Source organism: Pan troglodytes, chromosome 21 (assembly GCF_028858775.2).
Source record: "Pan troglodytes isolate AG18354 chromosome 21, NHGRI_mPanTro3-v2.0_pri, whole genome shotgun sequence".
Lineage (NCBI taxonomy): Eukaryota > Metazoa > Chordata > Mammalia > Primates > Hominidae > Pan > Pan troglodytes.
This window is the reverse complement of record NC_072419.2, coordinates 53,780,785-53,800,097: the sequence shown is the minus strand read 5'-3', so window position 1 is coordinate 53,800,097 and position 19,313 is coordinate 53,780,785. Positions and strand designations below refer to the sequence as shown.

At 43.1% G+C, this 19,313-nt stretch overlaps 1 protein-coding gene and 1 non-coding gene across 16 annotated transcripts in view; both read right to left on the bottom strand.

Moving 5' to 3' along the window:
* The window catches only part of NCOA3 (nuclear receptor coactivator 3), a 155,137-nt gene that overhangs the window by 122,993 nt on the left and 12,831 nt on the right, over nt 1-19,313 (bottom strand). The window lies entirely within an intron of this gene.
* LOC112206613 (U6 spliceosomal RNA) lies at nt 17,974-18,080 on the bottom strand. Its single transcript, XR_002941022.1, has one exon. It is a non-coding gene; the product is annotated as a U6 spliceosomal RNA (small nuclear RNA).

Here is a 19,313-nt window from a genome sequence, read left to right as displayed (position 1 = left end):
CGACCTGTCCGTCTGCATGCTCCCCCTAGGGGTTTGGGCAGCGAGGCACGGAAGAAGTGAGCCTAGCTACTTAGGAGGCTGAGGTGGGAAAATTCCTTGAGCCCAGGAGTTTGAGGCTGCAGTGAGCCATGATTGTGCCACTGCACTACTGCACTCAAGTCTGGCAAGAAAGCAAGACCCTGACTCAAAAACTAAGAATAATAATAACGCTAATTATTTAAAAAGAAAAAAAAAACAAGCCTGGGCAACACAGCCAGACCTTGTAATGATTCTTACACTGGATATAAGGAAAATAACTATCCAAACACCTTTTTTTATAAATTAAGAAAAAAAAAAAAGAGAGATGGAGTCTCACTCTGTCACCCACGCTACAGTGCAATGGCGTGATCTCTGCTCACTGCAACTTCCATTTCCCAGGCTCAACCGATCCTCCCACCTCAGCCACCCAACAGCTGGGACTACAGGTGCACGCCACCACACCCAGACAATGTTTTGGATTTTTGGTAGAGATGGGGTTTCGCCACGTTGCCCAGACTGCTCTTGAACTCCTAAGCTCAAGCGATCCGCCTGCCTCAGCCTCCCAAAGTGCTGGGGTTACAGGTGTGAACCAGCTCATCTGGCCCAAACACATTCTCAAAAGATGTCAGTAATCTGAAGTAAAAGCAGACAGTTACTTTGAGGTTTTTTCATATCTTATTCTTAAGCCTGAAAAACATACAATAAATAGACATTTTCTGAACGTCCACAACGTACTCAGAAAGTTACAGGTCCCTGAAAAGACTCAAATTCAGCATGATCCAGTAAAAGGATGCTCACAACCCAGTTAGGGAGACTAATGCTAGTGAAACACTTGTTATATATAGCATCTTGTGGTGGGTACCAAGTACCAAGTTGGACAGCACAAACTAGAAGCCTGGTGAAAGAAATAATCACAAGTTCATGCTTTGGTTTCTCTGTAGAGCAAATAAATCTTTTTTTTTTTTTTTTTTTAAAGAATCACAAGTTCAAATGGACAGGAAGGACACAATAGAAGAGCCTTGGATGGGTAGTTTGACAAGAAAATGAAGCCAAACAATTCTAGTTGCTCAAGCCAAAAACTTTTGAATTATGCTTGATTCTTCTCTTCCCTCTTCGCCCCCTCCCCCACTGAAACCATCACAAAATCCTGTTGGCTCTACCTTCAAAAGAAGATACATACAATCTGACCACTTCTTATCACCTCTCTTGCCATAATCATAGTCTAAACCAACATGGATTACTCTAACAGCCTTCTAATAGGTCATCCTGGGTTTTTTGTGTTTTGTTTTTTCGTTTGTTTTTGTTTTTGGAGACAGGGTCTTGCTCTGTTGCCCAGGCTGGAGTACAGTGGCATAGCCACAGCTCACAGCAGCCTCAACCTCCTGGGTTCAAGCAATCCTCCCAACTCAGCCTCCCCAGTAAGCTAGGACCACAGGCACCTGCCACCATGCTGGGCTAATTTCTGCATTTTTTGTAGAGATAGGATCTATGTTGCTCAGGCTGGTCTCAAACTCCTGGGCTCAAGAAATCCACCCTCCTCGACCTCTCAAAGTGCTAGGGTTACAAGTGTGAGCCAGTGCACCTGGCCTAGCTCTCCCTGCTTCTACCCTTGCACTCTTACAGGCTACTCTTCACATGACTGCTGGAGGGTCTTATGAAGACCCTGATAGAGTTCATTTAATCTCTGCTAAACCCATATACTGTATAAGGCACTGTGTATGTGTAAAAGAACAAAGAAAAAAAGACTGGAAAGATATACACACAAAAATCTATTAATAATGGATGATGTGGTTGCTAGTAATCCTTATTTTTTTGTACTTTTCTGGATTTTCCATGTTTTCCACATGAACATGAATTAATCACCTTTACAACCAAAGAAAAAAGAAATGCTTTAATTTGAAGGGGAAAAAGAGAAAAAAAATCAATGATCTTTTTTTTTTTTTTTTTTTTTTTGAGACGGAACCTGGCTCTGTCACCTAGACTGGAATGCAGTGGCGTGTTCTCAGCTCACTGCAACCTCCGCCTCCCAAATTCAAATGATTCTCCTGCCTCAGCCTCCTGAGTAGCTGGGATTACAGAGGTGCCTGCCACCACGCCCGGTTAATTTTTTTTTTTTTTTTTTTTTGAGACAGAGTCTTGCTCTGTTGCCCAAGCTGGAGTGCAATGGCACAATCCTGGCTCACTGCAACCTCCGCCTCCCAGATTCAAGCAATTCTCTGCCTCAGCCTCCCGAGTAGCTGGGATTACAGGCACCCGCCACCACGTGTGGCTAATTTTTTTGTATTTGTAGTACAGACGGGGTTTCACCATGTTGGCCAGGCTGGTCTCAAACTTCTGACCTCAAGTGATCCGCCCGCCTCAGCCTCCCAAAGTGCTGGGATTACAGGTGTGAGCCACCGTGCCCAGCCAAATGATCTTTTTGGAATAACCAAAAATACAATTAAAAAATCTGCAGGAAGCCAGGTATGATAGCTCACACCTGTAATGCCAATACTTTGGGAAGCTGAGGTGGGACTATTGCTTCATGTCAGGAGTTCAAGACTAGACTAGGCAGCAAAAAAGACCTGTCTCTACAAGAAAAAAAAATTTTTTTTAATTAGCTGCACGTCTTAACACTCACCTGTAGGCCAAGCTACCCATGAGGCTGAGGTGGGAGCCCAGCAGTTCTAGACCAGCCTGGGCCTGGGCAATATAATGAGATCCCATCTCAAAAGGAAAATAATGGAAACCATGCATTTATATGCTATTATGCTATTTTTTAAAAAATGAATTTTTTTTAAAGCTGAAGTCCTTACAACTGTCTGCAAGGCCTCACTGTTACCTCTCAGATTTCTCTTGCTACTTACGTCTTTGTTCACTGTCCTCCAAACACTGTGCTCCGAAACACTGGTCACCTTGCTGTTCTTCAAATTCACTAAGAATGCTCCTAACAAAGGGCCTTTCCACTGGTAGTTCCCTCTAAACAGAAAGCTCCCCATCCCAACCTTACCCCAACCCAATATTCTCAGGGCTTACTTACTTCCTGGTGTCCTTGTTTAAGTATCACTTACTTAGCAAAACTTACCATGATATCTAAAACGTAAACCCTCCAACACACACACACACACACACACACACAAACACACACACACAAGTCCCCCCCTACAAAGTTTTATTTTTTTTCCGTAACCATTCTAGTCACTGGAATATTCCTAACATCTAAGGAATAGGCAACACATGGCTAGCTCTCAATAAATTTTTGCAGAATAAATTAAAGCATGGAAGAAGAAATGAAAGTTAAAGGATTTTGGAGGGTGTGAGGATGTACACGTTTGAGGGGTCAAGGACTAAACAAAAATCAATCTGACAGGAGCAGAGAACACACGCAGTAAAGAAGCTTCCAAAGGTAAAGAAAAGACTTGGTTAACAGTGAGAAACCAGAAAAAGTGAGGGACCTGAAGGATGGAAAGTTGACAGAGGTAAAAAGGTTACAAGCCAGATGGAAATTTAGGCTGAGGGAAGGGATAAGACAGTTGCAGACTGAAGGAAAGCTGAGAAGGGGAAGTGCATGAAGAGGTCAAGGGAAAAGTTATAGATACAAGAAAGGTCAAGAGGAAGGATGAGACTGTACAAGGGAGGAGCAGATCACAGGAAAGGGATGGAGAACACTGTTATGTCACAACACTGTTCTTGCTCAAATCTAGCCCAACAGTCCAGAAGAGATATACTTCTGCATTAATATGGCTGTACTTCCAAAATGTCAGTGATGTGTAAGTGTAAAAACACAGAAAGATATCTGTAATACATCTGTTTCATCACTTTGAACCCTTAAATTCCTCTCTGCAAAAGTGCAGTTTAAAGGTTAATTTATATATCTTGAATTCCCCAATTTCTTTTTGTTTGTTTGTTTGTTTGTTTGAGATAGTCTCGCTCCGTCGCCCAGGCTGGAGTACAGTGGCACAATCTCGGCTCACTGCATGCAGCCTCTGCCTCCTGAGTTCAAGCGATTCTTCTGCCTCAGCCTCCCGAGTAGCTGGGATTACAAGTGACCACCACCAAACCCGGTTAATTTTTGTATTTTTAGTAGAGACAGGGCTTCACCACGTTGGCCAGGCTGATCTTGAACTCCTTACCTCAAGTGATCTGCCTGCCCTCAGTCTCCCAAAGTACTGGGATTACAGGCGTGAGCCACCGCACCCAGCCAAATTCCTCAATTTTATTCCTTAATACCACTGTTAGGCATTAGCCATGGAAGAGATGAAAGATGAAACAGAGTAGATAATTACAATGTATTTGTAATCTACTCTTCACCCTACTGCTACGCCAGTTTACAGATCTAGGAAACCTGGACTTACATCATTAGAAAAGTTGGATAATAACACCATGTTTGCCTTTAAATTTCAAGGAGCCAAACAAAAACACAGCATCAATTTTAATATAAAGTCTACTGACATTTTAAAAGATTAACAGGAACCTAAAATAGTTAAAATTGTTGGCCAGGCGCAGTGGCCCACGCCTGTAATCCCAGCACTTTGAGAGACCGAGGCAGGTGGATCACTTGAGGGCAAGAGTTCGAGACCAGCCTGACCAACATGGTGAAACCTTGTCTCTACTAAAAAAATACAAAAATTCGCCAGGCATGGTGGCGGGAGCCTGTAATCCCAGCTACTTGGGAGGCTGAGGCAGAAGAAATGCTTGAACCCGGGAGGCGGAGGTTGCAATGAGCCGAGATCGTGCCACCGCCCTACAGCCTGGGTGACAGAGTAAGACTCTGTCTCAAAAAAAAAAAAAAAAAGTTAAATCATTAAAAATTTATTGAATCAAACCAAAATACTGAGCTATGCAAATCTTTTTAAAACTTTGTCTCAATTTTCTCCTCTATACAAATCCTTTTAAAACTTTTTCTCATCATTCTTCTGTATGTATAAAACCCTGTAAAATTTTATGTATGCAGCACTGTAACTAAAAGGATGATTATATATCTTCTCAGATACATAATCTACTGAAATAAAACAATCAAAACCATTTGAAACAATCAGGAATTTTGGAATCAGAAGTTTTTAAAATAATTTTACAATTTCAGTGTTTATGGCCACACTATTCAGGCAGAGATGAAACAAACATACAATACCTTAGATGTGAAAATATATGCACTGCTCATTAAAAGCTACATGCCATTTTATCACTGATAAGAGTAGCTTCAAATTCCACTCAGAGTGCAACTGCAGTTGCAATGAATCCAGCAGTATAAGCATGCCTGCATGTTATTATGGGAAATAGTGGAAAATTTCACAGGCTGACATCCAGAATGTCTGCGGTTCTTCTTCATATTTCTTTCTTCCTGCAAAGCAGTTAATAGACCAGAAATTAAGTTTTTTTAAAAGGTGGAAATTTCCACTGTTTCTTTTTAAACTAGCCTTCTTAAATGTAAGTTGTAAAATGTTCCAAAATTCCAGCATGAGAGAAAGAATAATTCAGACAGAAAAGAATTGTTTATCATCTTCACATTTGGGTGAGGGGACTGTTAAATAAATTGAGGTAAGGCCAGGAGCAGTGGCTCACGCCTGTAATCACAACACTTTGAGAGGTTGAGCCGGTGGATCACTTGAGGTCGGAGTTCGAGACCAGCCCAGCCAACATGGCAAAACTCCACCTCTACTAAAAATACAAAAATTAGCCAGGTGTGGTGGCATGCACTTGTGGTCCCAGCTACTCGGGAGGCTGAGGCGCAAGAATCACTTGAACCCAGGAGATGGAGGCTGCAGTGAGCCAAGATCACACCACTGCACTCCAGCCTGGGCGACAAAGACTCTGTCTCAAAAAAGTTTTTTAGAGGCTGGGCACGGCGGCTCATGCCTGTAATCCTAGCACGTTGGGAGGCCAAGGTGGGTGGATCACCTGAGATCAGGAGTTCGAGACCAGCCTGGCCAACATGGTGAAACCTCATCTCTACTAAAAATACAAAAATTAGCTGGGCATGGTGGTGCCTGCAATTCCAGCTACTTGGGAGGCTGAGGCAGGAGAATCGCTTGAACCCAAGAGGTGGAGGTTGCAGTGCTGAGATGCACTCCAGCCTGGGTGACTAGAGTGAAACTCCATCTCAAAAAAAAAAAAGAAAAAAAATTTTTTTAAATAAATAAATAAATAGAGTTGAGTATCACCCTGAGTAAGAAAAAAAAGTGTCCAGCCAGGCACAGTGGCTCACGCCTGTAATCCCAGCACTTTGGGAAGCCAAGGCGGGTGGATCATCTGAGGTCGGGAGATCGAGACCAGCCTGACCAACGTGGAGAAACCCCCGTCTCTACTAAAAATACAAAATTAGCTGGGCATGGTGGCTGTAATTCCAGCTACTTGGGAGGCTGAGGCACAAGAATTGCTTGAACCCAGGAAGCGGAGGTTGCAGTGAGCTAAGATCACACCATTGCACTTTAGCCTGGGCAACAAGAGCGAAACTCCGTTTCAAAAAGAAAAAAAAGAAAAAGAAAAAAAAGTGTCCAGGTAGATACTTAGGTAATATAGTGTTACAATAATTTAATATAATTGCTAAATGTGACAAATAACACATGGTAAAGCTGATTTTTTTTTCTCATCAGCTTATACAGCAAGCATTCAAAAACTAATTCAAGTCAGTAGAACAGTTACGCATAGAAAGAACAAAAAGACAAGACAGTATGTGTATATACTTGATGCAAAAGTAATATATTGTATACTAATAGAGGTAAGCCATAAAGATTGGGTTTTTCAGTGAGGGTTAGAGAGGGAACAATGGCAAACGCTTATAGGCAAGATTAAGTGTTTTTTTATTTGGCAACTTTTCATTAGGTTTATACCAGACCAATATATTCATAGTTTTTCATTTTAGTTAGTAATAATAAATAATGAAACAGACAAGGAATTATTTATTCATTTTTATTAGATAAAAAGATGAAGCTCTAGGCCATTTAAAAGTATTTAACATAGTTAAGTACAGTAGACAATTTACTATGTTTAAGAATGTAAATGTTCCGGATTAACAATCTAGGTTTTTCTTTCCCTATATATGGATTAAAGAATGCAGTTTATAGTATATGTTAGCATAACTGTTATTTTGAGCTTTAAAACACTTGTTATTCCTCAAAATATACATATGACCAAGAAATGGAGCATTACTACAGAGACTCAGCTGATCAATTAGAATTGTACCACCAAAGCCTGGGAGAAAATATCTGCAAACCATATCTAATAAAAGATGGATATCGAGAACATTTTTAAAAATGAGTTTTTTTCCTAAGAACTCAGTTTTTTCTAAGAATTCAGTAACGGAAAAGCAACCTGATTTTTAAAACAGAAGGGGGAGGAGAAAAGAAAAAGGAAAGGAAAAGGAGGCAAAAGATTTGAACAGACACTTCACCAAAGAAGCTGAATGAAATTTCAAATTAAAATCACAATGGGATACCACTACATATCTACCAGAATGACTAAAACATAGGAGAATATTAATACCAAGTGTTGGTGAGGTTACAAAACTGAAATTTGGCTATACTGCTGGTGAGAACACAAAACGGAACAGACAGGTAAACAGTTTCACAGTTCCTTATAAAGTTAAACATACATTTACCATATGATCCAGCAATTCCACCTCCTAGATATTTGTCCAAGAAAATGAAACCTTCTGCCCACGCTAAGGTTTGTATTCAAATGTTCACAGCAGCTCTATTCATAATAGCTAAGAAATGTTGCTCAACTGGTAAATAAACAAACTGCCCATATGTATTGTCTATATACTATATACATACTCAGAAACAAAATAAGAACTCATATATGCAACAACATGAATGAATCTCAGGGAATTAGACTAAGCAAAAGAAGTATGACACAACAACAGCAACAAAATATACATAAAGAAAAAAAAGAAGCTGACACAACATACTTTATGATTACATGAGATTTATATGAAATTCTAGAAACAATACTATACTAATACAAAGCAGATCAGCAGACCCATAACATCTTAATACTCACCCCGAACACTGAGAACAAAACAAAGACGTCTACTCAACAATGTACTAGAATTACTCGCCATAACAATAGAGCAAGAAAAAAAAGGTATGCTGACTGGAAAGGAAGGAATAAAACTGTCTTTATTCACAGACATGATCACCTATATATACAATCCTAAGCAAACTACATAAAAGCTACTAAAATTAATTTAGCAAAGTTATATTAGGCAAAAATACAAAAATCAACTGTATTGCTATATACTAAGAATAAATTATTCAAATTGAAATCTAAAATCCAATACTATTTATAATCTCATTTAAAAATATGGAACTGGCTGGATGTGGTGGTTCATGCCTGTAATCCCAGCACTTTGGGAGGCCGAGGCAGGTGGATCACCTGAGGTCAGGAGTTCAAGACCAGCCTAGCCAACATGGTAAAGCCCTATCTCTACTAAAAATACAAAAATTAGCTGGACATGGTGGTACATGCCTGTAATCCCAGCTACTGGGGAGGCTGCAGCAGGAGAATGAGGCAGAGGTTGCAGGGAGCCGAGATTGTGCCACTGCACTCCAGCCTGGGCAACAGAGCAAGATTCCATCTCAAAATATATATATATATGGAACTTACTGATAAATCTGACAGAAGCTTTATAAGATCTGTACACTGAGGGGAGCTCCTCTTTTGGCTTTGGAGCCCCCTCCCTCTGTCTCTGTACCAGGGAGCTTCTTCTTTCTGTCTTCTCCCTTCACTTGTCCCTTCACTTCTTATCTATTAAACCTTCTGCTCCTTAAAACCACTCCACGTGTGCCCAAGTCATTTTATCTAAACTGGCATGAGGACCAAGAACCCTGGTGTTCCCCCACTCATTAGAGCCGTATCATTTTGGTGCATGGGCCAGGAAAGGAAATTCAACCATCAGAGTGGTGGGTATGGAATGGATTTCAACTTTAAATCTGTCCTTTAATTTCAAGGCTCTCTTCCAGCTACCCTGTCGCCAAACTTTCTTTCTCTTTCTATCCTCAGCCTCTTACCCTCTCTCCGTGTGTCTAACATGCAGGAGTCTTTACAGTTCAGGGAAACAGGTATGTTAGAAAGATTGTGAATCACGGCAGGCAGTAATTCAATAAATGTCTCTCTCTCTCTACATTCTGGCAAACACATGGTATTTCTAAGCCACCTAGTAGAAATCAGGCTGTAGGCCTCTTCTGGGAACAGGAAGTTTCTGCTTTTAACAGGAGTAAAATGTCTTCCGTAGACAAATTTTTGTCTCAATATTGTCCCACTGACAGGAAAATGGCCATTCGGTTCCTGCATTCCTTTAAGCCATCTATTCTGGCTCCTATTAAGATGGTACTTAATTAGTAAGGCGATTTGAAGTTCAGAAGTTAACTGGAACCGTTCTTCTATGGGTAAATGCTTTAGCATGGGCTATGAAAATACCACACTTGTGGGAATTGCTGTCCTCACTCTACTATTTGCAATAGGGTTATATATACATGGTAGCACCTTCTAACTGAAATATTAGAGAGTTTCCACTGCTGTAATATTTTGCTTAATTATTATCCTTATAGCAGGGATAATAGTTTACAAAAAGGAAGCATGAAAGTTTTACTATCGCTGAGTCCGCTAGGACTTTTTATTGGGTTTAGTAAAGCAGTTTTAAACGAAACATGCTGCTTTGGGATTAACACCTCTAGTAAAGTAGAGGAAAATCTACAGGTACTTAAAAATCAAAATTATTGACAGGCTCAGGGAAAATGCCAGATTCAGCTCCGAGTGGCTACAACCCCTCTTTAATAAATTCCAGTCTTCTTTATGGAATTGGTTAACCCCTTTACTAAGCACTCTCTTGCTTATATGTCTTGTACTAATATTTGGACCCCGTATAGTTAATACTATCACTCGAAATATTTCTTCTTGCCTAGAAGCAATCAAACTCCAAATGGTGCCATAAACTGAACCACACATGGACAGGCCAGCCATTCCTCCGAAGACCCTTGGATCAACCCCAGAAGGAGCCCTAGCTGCTGTTTCCCATTCGACGCCCCTTTTCAGCAGGAAGTAGCCAGAAAGAGTCGTCGCCCAAAACCCCCTAACAGTTAGTGGGGCATCTCCACAGGGGATAATGTGATAGGAAAAGGGGTCCTTGGGAAGTTTTCGTGGTTTTTTGTTTTGTTTTGAGACGGAGGCTCGCTCTATCGCCCAGCCTGGAGTGCAGTAGCGCGATCTCGGCCCACTGCAAGCTCCTCCTCCCGGGTTTACGCCATTCTCCTGCCTCAGCCTCCGGAGTAGCTGGGACTACAGGTGTAGGCCACCACGCCTGGCTTTTTGTATTTTTAGTAGAGACGGGGTTTCACCATGTTAGCCAGGATGGTCTTGATCCCCTGACCTTGTGATCTGCCCGCCTAGGCCTCCCAAAGTGCTGGGATTACAGGCGTGAGCCAACGCGCCCAGCCAAATTTTCAGGGTTTTTGTTTTGTTTTGAGACAGAATCTCACTCTGTCACCCAGGCTGGAGTGCAGTGGTGCAATCTCGGCTCACTGCAAGCTCCGCCTCCCGGGTTCACGCCATTCTCCTGCCTCAGCCTAACGAGTAGCTGGGACTACAGGTGCCCGCCACTATGCCTGGCTAATTTTTGGTATTTTTAGTAGAGACGGGGTTTCACTGTGTTAGCCAGGATGGTCTCGATCTTCTGACCTCGTGATCCGCCCACCTCGGCCTCCCAAAGTGCTGGGATTACAGGGGTGAGCCACCGCGCCCGGCTCGTTTTTTTTTTTTAAAGCATCTCTGGCAAAGTTTCTCGTAAAGCCTCAGCTCTTAGAGCCAGGCCAACAACCTTTGATATGCAAATGCAGGCCATTAGAAAATGGGTCCACCCAAACATGGAGATTGCCTCAGCCTTCTTGCCCTTTCCCCACAAGTTCCTGGCAACATGGCCTCCCCCACATATCCCCACGTGTGTAGAACATCATAGCGCCCCTGCATTTGCATATTAAAAGGCCAGGGTGGGAGGGTCAGCTTTTTCACGGGCTACGCGAATGATTTGTTGAGTCAAACCAATCCCGAGCCCTATGCAAATCAAACACTGCCTCCTCCAGCCGCTGCATATATACCTGGCTGGTATCTGTGGCAAGTGGGGACTTCCTCTTTTGGTTTTGGAGCCCCCCCTCCTTCTGTCTCTGTATGGGGGAGCTTCTTCCGTCTTCTCCCTTTCTTCTTGCCTATTAAACTCTCTCCTTAAAACCACAAAAAAAAAAAAAAAAAGGGCCCGGCGCTGTGGCTCACGCCTGTAATCCCAGCACTCCCAGCACTTTGCCGACGTGGGCAGATCACGAGGTCAGGAGATCGAGACCATCCTGGCTAACATGGTGAAACCCCGTCTCTACGAAAAATACAAAAAATTAGCCGGGCGTGGTGGCGGGCACCTGTAGTCCCGGCTACTCCGGAGGCTGAGGCAGGAGAATGGCGTGAACCAGTGAGGCGGAGCTTGCAGTGAACCGAGATCTCTCCACTGCACTCCAGCCTAGGAGACAGCAAGACTCCGTCTCAAAAAAAAAAAAAAAAAAAAAAAAAGATCTGTACAATGGTAACTACAAAACACTGCTAACGGAAACTAAATAAAACCTAAATAAATGAAAAGATATACAATGTGTTCATGGAAGCAAAGGCACAATACTGTTAAGATGTTGATTCTCTCCAAATTGATCAACCGATTCAATGCAATCACAATCAAAATATCAACAGAAATTTCACAGAAATAAGCTGATTCTAGCAATTATATGGAAATGCAAAGGACCTAGAATAGCCAAAACAACTTGAAAAGGAATAAAGTTAGAAGAATTACTCTATCTGATTTCAAGACCTCCATAATCTATATGGTATGGTGCCTGAGTGTTGGATATGAGTTCTAAATTTCTCTTCAAAGAATATGTCAGTATGTTCAATTCTTTGCCTTCTACTTTTAAACTTAACTTCCCTGTAGAGCAACCTTTTTTGATTACCTGTTCCACTCTGACTTATTCTGATTACCTGCTCCACCCTGACTCATTGTTCACCTTGACTCATTCCTGTTTCCTGCTCTGCCACAGCCATTTTTCCCGCCAAACCACTCACCCCAACACTTTCTTTAAATTAGCCAATCGGAATTAGCTTAGCCTGTGCAGTCTAACTCTAGCCAATAGGGGAACGACACAGCAGCAGAGGCCACGTGCGTCAGGAATAAGAACCCCTTCTCCTCCCTTGTCCAGGTGTGCGCTCACCATTGCTCCATCTGTGAAGGTGCACCCTTCTATAAAAGTAAATTGCCTTGCTGAGGAAAAAAAAAAAAGAAAATCTTATATTCGAATGCTATTTCTTTTGTGGCACCGAAACTTTATACAAATTTGGGGGCTTGCCTGTGATTACATTCCCCTCCGGGGGCGGTCTCTGGTTCTCCCTTGTGAGGAGGTGCACCCCGCCCCCTTGTGGCGGCCTCAGGACCCACGCAGTGCGAGGAATAAGCTGAGCTCTCAGCAAGGCGGAAAGAAACTGGCCAGCAACCTAGGTAAAAGATCCTCACATACTGCGGCGACGACTCTGTGCACACACCAAGGAAGGAGAAGCCGTGGGAGCCGATAGAGTACTTCCTTGGTGGTCAAATTCTGGAGGGCTAAATGTGTATGTTTGTGAATGATCACAAACAACCGTACTTGCGGTGTTGTTCGTGTAGATGATGACAAGTCCTACTGCTGGACAGAGTGAGTGGGTACCCTCTGCGTTCCGTAGCTACCTCATATGGCTTAGGGCAGATCCTGCCGTGGGATTTATACCGGCACGCCAACGCTAAGAGGGGCCTAATTCTCCCTCGGGGGAGCAGCCAGAGAGGACAACACAAGTTCAGTGAGCGCAAAGGACCTTCAGAGGGGGAAAGGGAGGAAACAGGTCAGCCTTCCAGGGCAGCAAGGCAAGACACTCCCTAGTTTGAGGGGTTGAGCCTTCCAGGGCAGGCAAGGCAAGACAAGACATCCCTAGTTTGAGGGGTTGAGCCTTCCAGGGCAGGCAAGGCAAGACATCCCTGGTTTGAGAGGTTGAGTCTTCCAGGACAGCCAAGACAAGACACCACTGGTTTGAGGGGTTGAGCCTTCCGCAAATTTCAGGGGGTTGAACCTCACACAAACCTCCGGTAGTAAGGAAAATATTCAGAACTCCCCTTTCCTTTCTTCTCAGGGGAAGAAAGAGTAGCTCCACTCCTGCCGGTTCCTCCCTTGGGGAAGGGCAAGGAGAGGGGAGAACAGCGGCATAAGTGGCTGGCAGAGGCAGGGAAAGACCAGCAGAGGAAAGAGAGAGAGGCAGAGAGACAAAGAGGGAGTCAAAGAGAGAAAGAGAGAGACAGAGTCAGAGAGAGAAGTAGTAAAGAGAAAACAGTGTACCCTATTCCTTTAAAAGCCAGGGTAAATTTAAATTTAAAACCTCTAATTGATAATTGAAGGTCTTCTCTCTGACCCTGTAACACTCCAATACCACCTTGTTGTCACTGTAAACAAGGGTGTAGCCCGAAAGCACTGAGGCCACTGACAACCTGTAGCCTTCCTTTTTTTTTTTTTTTTTTTTTTGGCCAGGCACAGTTGCTCACACCTGTAATCCCAGCACATTGGGAGGCTGAAGCCGGCGGATCACAAGGTCAGGAGTTCGAGACCAGCCTGACCAACATGGTGAAACCCCGGTTCTACTAAAAATACAAATATTAGCCAGGCGTGGTGGTGGGCATCTATAGTCCCAGCTACTCGGGAGGCTGAGGCAGGAGAATCTCTTGAACCTGGGAGGCAGAGGTTGCAGTGAGCAAGATTGTGCCATTGCACTCCAGCTTGAGCAACACAGCGAGACTCTCTCAAAAAAAAAAAATTTTCTGTGGAGACAAGAGTTTTGCCACATTGCCCAAGCTGGTCTTGAACTCCTGGTCTCAAGCAATCCTCCCAAGTGGGCCTCACAAAGTGCTAGAATTACAGGTGTGTGCCACCATGCCTGGCTCCAAATTTCTTAACCTGATATTCAGTTCTTAATCACCGTCTTTTTATCAGTCTTTCAGACTAATTTCCCTTGGTTTCAGACATACTGTTTTTTCTCCGTCTTCTCCCTTGTTTCTCCACTGCTTTCTAGTCTAGTTGTTGGGCCCATCTCAGGTACCATCTCATGTAGGTAAATTACCAGAACACCAAAACTAAAAATATCATTTTTTTTTTTTTTTGAGACGGAGTCTCGCTCTGTCACCCAGGCTGGAGTACAATGGTGCAGTCTTGACTCACTGTAGTCTCGGCCTCCCAGGTTCAAGCAATTCTCCGGCCTCAGCCTCCTGAGTAACTGGGACTACAGGCACACGCCACCACGCCTGGCTTTTCGTATTTTTAGTAGAGACAGCATTTCACCATGTTAGCCAGGGTGGTCTTGATCTCCTGACCTCAAGTGATCCACCTGCCTCGGCCTCCCAAAGTGCTGAGATTACAGGCATGACCCACCGTGCCCGGCTTTTTTTTTTTTTTTTTTGAGATGGAGTCTCGCTCTGTCACCCAGTGTGGAGTACAGTGGCACAATCTCGGCTCACTGCAACCTCCACTTCCCAGGTTCAAGCGATTCTCCTGCCTCAGCCTCCTGAGTAGCTGGGATTACAGGTGCCCGTCACCACGCCCACCTAATTTTTGTATTTTTAGTAGAGATAAGGTTTCACCATGTTGGCCAGGTTGGTTGCAACCTCCTGACCTCAAGTGATCCACCCACCTCGGCCTCACAAAGTGCTGGAGTTACAGGCGTGAGCCACCGCACCAGTCATTTCTTAGATGAATCTTAATTGTTCATGTGCATGTGAGTCAGTACTTCTTGATTGGTAGCGTGGATTCAAATTGTCTATTTCTTGAAGGTAAGGAGTAATCCTTTTATAAGCTTTAAAAATCCTCTATTGGCCAGGCATGGTGGCTCACCCCTGTAATCCCAGCATTTTGGGAGGCCGAGGCGGGTAGATCACCTGAGGTCAGGAGTTCGAGACCAGCCTGACCAACATGGTGAAACCCCATCTCTACTAAAAATACAAAAGTAGCCAGGCGTAGCAGTGCATGCCTGTAATCCCAGCTACTCGGGAGGCTGAGGCAGGAGAATCTCTTGAAAACCCGGGAGGTGGAGGTTGCAGTGAGCCGAGATCATGCCATTGCACTGCAGCCTGGGCAGGCAACAAGAGCGAAACTCTGTCTCAAAAAAAAAAAAAAAAACAGAAAAAGAAAATCCTCTATTATTTTTTTCAATTATGTTTCTTTTTTTTTCCCCCAATTTAATTTATTTATTTTGAGGCAGGGTCTCCCTCTGTTTCTCAGGCTGGAGTACAGTGGTGAAATCATGGCTCATTGCAGCCTGGAACTCCTGGACTTAAGCGATCCTCCCACCTCAGTCTCCTGAGTGGCTGGGATTACAGGTGCGCACCACCATGCCCAGCTAATTTTTTTTTTTTGGCAGAGACGGGGTCTCCCTATGTTGCCCAGACTTGTAATGAACTCCTGGACTCAAGCAATTCTCCCACCTCGACCTCCCAGAGTATTAGGATTACAGGTGTGAGCCATCATGGCTGGCCTGGATGTGAAAGTTTTTAGAATTCAACTCTCGAGTCAGTTTTTCTACCTGGAAATGGAGTTAAAATTAAATATTCCTAGGGATTTGCTTGGGACCTGTGTCTCCCTCACAGAGTTGTCCCAGGAAAATCATATCAGCCTTAGAGTACATTCCATGTTTTCTAAATTGCCCTAGGACTGGACGATCCTTCTTTACATCATTTAAATGTTTTTATTCAGTACCACTGTTTTTCAAAGAATTGTGCTAAGTAATGTGACTGTTAGAATCCCTTTGTGATCTAGGAGTTTATAATCTAGTTGAAAAATAAATGTAATTGGCCAGGCGTGGTGGCTCACGCCTGTAATCTCAGCACTTTGGGAGGCCGAGGCAGGCAGATCACCTGAGGTTAGGAGTTCAAGAACAGCCTGGCCAACATGGCAAAAACCCGTCTCTACTAAAAATACAAAAATTAGCCAGGTGTAGTAGCGAGCACCTGTAATCCCAGCTACTAGGGAGGCCGAGGCAGGAGAATCGCTTGAACCCAGAAGGCAGAGGTTATAGTGAGCCAAGATCGTACCACTGCCCACCAGCCTGGGCGACAGAGCAAGACTCCTTCTCAAAAAAAAAAAAAAAGAAAAAAGAAAAAAAGAAGAAGAAAATGTAATTGCATCAACATAAGCAGGTGGTTCACAAGTTCAGAGGAAGAAAAGTCCTTTTCAACTGGGATTATTAGCGAATACTTGAAGAAGATGGAATAGATCTAAAGGGAATTAACTGCTGTTTCAGTTTCTTCTCTTTCTCATCTCTTTTTACTCTGTACTGTTTCGTTATAGTAAAAAATATTATAAAGTAATTTTTTGGGGGAGGAGACGGAGTCTCGCTGTCACCCAGGCTGGAGTGCAGTGGTGCTATCTCAGCTCATGGCAACCTCCACCTCCAAGGTTCAAGCAATTCTCCTGCCTCAGCCTCCCGAGTAGCTGGGATTACTGGCATGTGCCACCACGCCTGTATTTTTAGTAGAGATGAGGTTTCACCATGCTGGCTGGTCTCAAACTCCTAACTTCAAGTGATTCATCCGTCTAGGCCTCTCAAAGTGCTGGGATTATAGATGTAAGTCACTGCACCCAGCAAATTTTTTTTTTTTTTTTTTTTAAAGACAGGGTCTCACTCTCGCCCAGGCTACAGGGCAGTGGCGTGATCTTGGCTCAATCTCTGCCTCCTCAGTTCAAGCAATTTTCCCACCTCAGCCTCCCGAGCAGCTTGGACTACAGGTGTGTGCCACCATGCCTGGCTAATTTTATTTTTGTACTTTTTTGTAGAGACAGGGTTTTACCATGTTGGCCAGGCTGGTCTTGAACTCCTGACCTCAAATGATATGCCTGCCTCGGCCTCCCAAAGTGCTGGGATTACAGGCTTGAGCCACTGCACCCAGCCTGCTTGACTGCTTGGAACCTTTGTTTTTTATTGTCTAAAATTCGAAACTAAACTTCACATGGAGCTCCCAAAGATTTTCATAATCTGACTATTAATTTTCATTTCAACCACCATCTTTCTAATTCTATGTGTGTATCTTATTTATATGTCAGTTGCTTGATAGTCTAGACCCTTGCTCTGTCTTCTACCCTCTTATTCCAATAAAATTCTCTTCCCTGTGTCCTGATCTATATTTCAGTTCCTATTCCTGGGTAGAAAAGATAAAAGCTGCCATTTATTTTTTAACACTTTATTTTGTTAGAGCTGTTTTAGGTTCACAGCAATATTGAACAGAAGATACAGAGATTTGCCATATACCTCCTGCCCAAACCCATGTGTAGCCTCCCCTATCACCATCCCCCCACCATCTTGATACATTTGTACCTACACTGAGGCATCATTATCATCCAGAGTGTGTAGTTCACATTAGAGTTTACTCCTGGTATCATGCATTTTATGAGTTTGGAACAATTTATAACAACATGTATCTACCATTATAGTATCTATCATACAGAGTAGTTTCACTACCCTGAGTACTGTGCTCTGTCTACTCATTCTTTCCTCCCCCACTAACTCCTGGCAACCACTGATCTTTCTAGTGTTTCCAAAATTTTGCCTTTTCTAAGACGTCACATAGTTAGAATCACACAGTAAGTGGCCTTTCCAAATTGGCTTCTTTTTTTTTTTTTTTTTTTTGACATTTCATATTTAATAGCACCATTGATTCATGTTCATAACTTAACATTGAATGTTAACATAAAGGTTGTGTAATTTATTGTACTTTAATGTCCTTTAAGACTATCCAAGCCTGTTTAGAAAATAGTGAAGCAAGTATCAACTACATTGACTTCTGTCACTTTGTTTTCTGAGAACTTGATACACTTACTTGACATAAAATAGCACAAGCTACCTTAGATTTAAGATACTTACTAATTCTATAACTGACATACCATTAAAAATATGGAACGCTTCACGAATTTGCGTGTCATCCTTGCGCAGGGGCCATGCTAATCTTCTCTGTATCGTTCCAATTTTAGTATATGTGCTGCCGAAGCGAGCACCCAAATTGGCTTCTTTCACTAAGTGAAAACTTAAAGTTTTCTTCACATCTCTTCATGAATTGATAGCACATTTCTTTTTAGTACTGAATAATATGCCATTGTCTGGATGTACCACAGAAAAGCTACCACTTATTGATTGATGATAATATTGGTATTAAGGCTGAGGGCAGTGGCTCACGCCTGTAATCCTAACACATTGGGAAGCTGAGGTAGGCGGACCACTTGAGGCCAGAAGTTCAAGACCAGCCAACATAGTGAAATCCCGTCTCTACTAAAAAATAAAAAATTAGCTGGGAGTGGTGGTGCATGCCTCTAGTCCCAGCTACTCAGTATGCTGAGGCATAAGAATCGCTTAAACCCAGAAGGCAGACTGCAGTGAGCCGAGATCACGCCACTGTACCCCAGCCTGGGTAACAGAGTGACCCAGTGACCTGTCTTAAAAAAAAGAAAAAAAAAAAAAGAAAGAAAGAAAAAGCTCGGGTGTGGTGGCTCATGCCTGTATTTCCAGCACTTTGGACTTTGGGAGGCCGAGGGGGGTGGATCACGACATCAGGAGTTCGAGACTAACACAGTGAAACCCCATCTCTACTAAAAATACCAAAATTAACCAGGCATGGTGGTGTGCGCCTGTAGTCCCAGCTACTGGGGAGGCCGAGGCAGGAGAATTGTTTGAACTCAGGAGGCGGAGGTTGTGGTGAGCGGAGATCGTGCCACTGCACTCCAGGTGGGCAACAGAGCGAGACTCCATCTCAAAAAAAAAAATTAAAAATATATATATATATATAGCTATTAAAAGTTACTATTTGTGTGTCTGTCCCTGGGCAGTGTTAAATGCTTAATATACATTATATCATTCATAGTCCCGGTTTTTCAAACCTCTTTTGCTGTAGAATTTTTTTTTTTAACACAAATGAAATCTTATACAAAACACTATTTAAAATACAAGAGGCTGGGTGTGGTGGCTCATGCCTGTAATCCCAGCACTCTGGGAGGCTGAGGCAAGTGCATCACCTAAAGTCACGAGTTCAAGACCAGCCTGGCCAACATGGCAAAACTCTGTCTCTGCTAAAAATACAAAAATTAGCCAGGCATAGTGGCAGGTACCTGTAATCCCAGCTACTCTGGAGGCGGAGGTTGCAGTGAGCTGAGATTGCACCACTGCTCTTTAGCCTGGGTGACAGAGCAAGACTCTGTCTCAAAAAAAAAAAAAAAAAAGCAAAAAACAAAACAAAA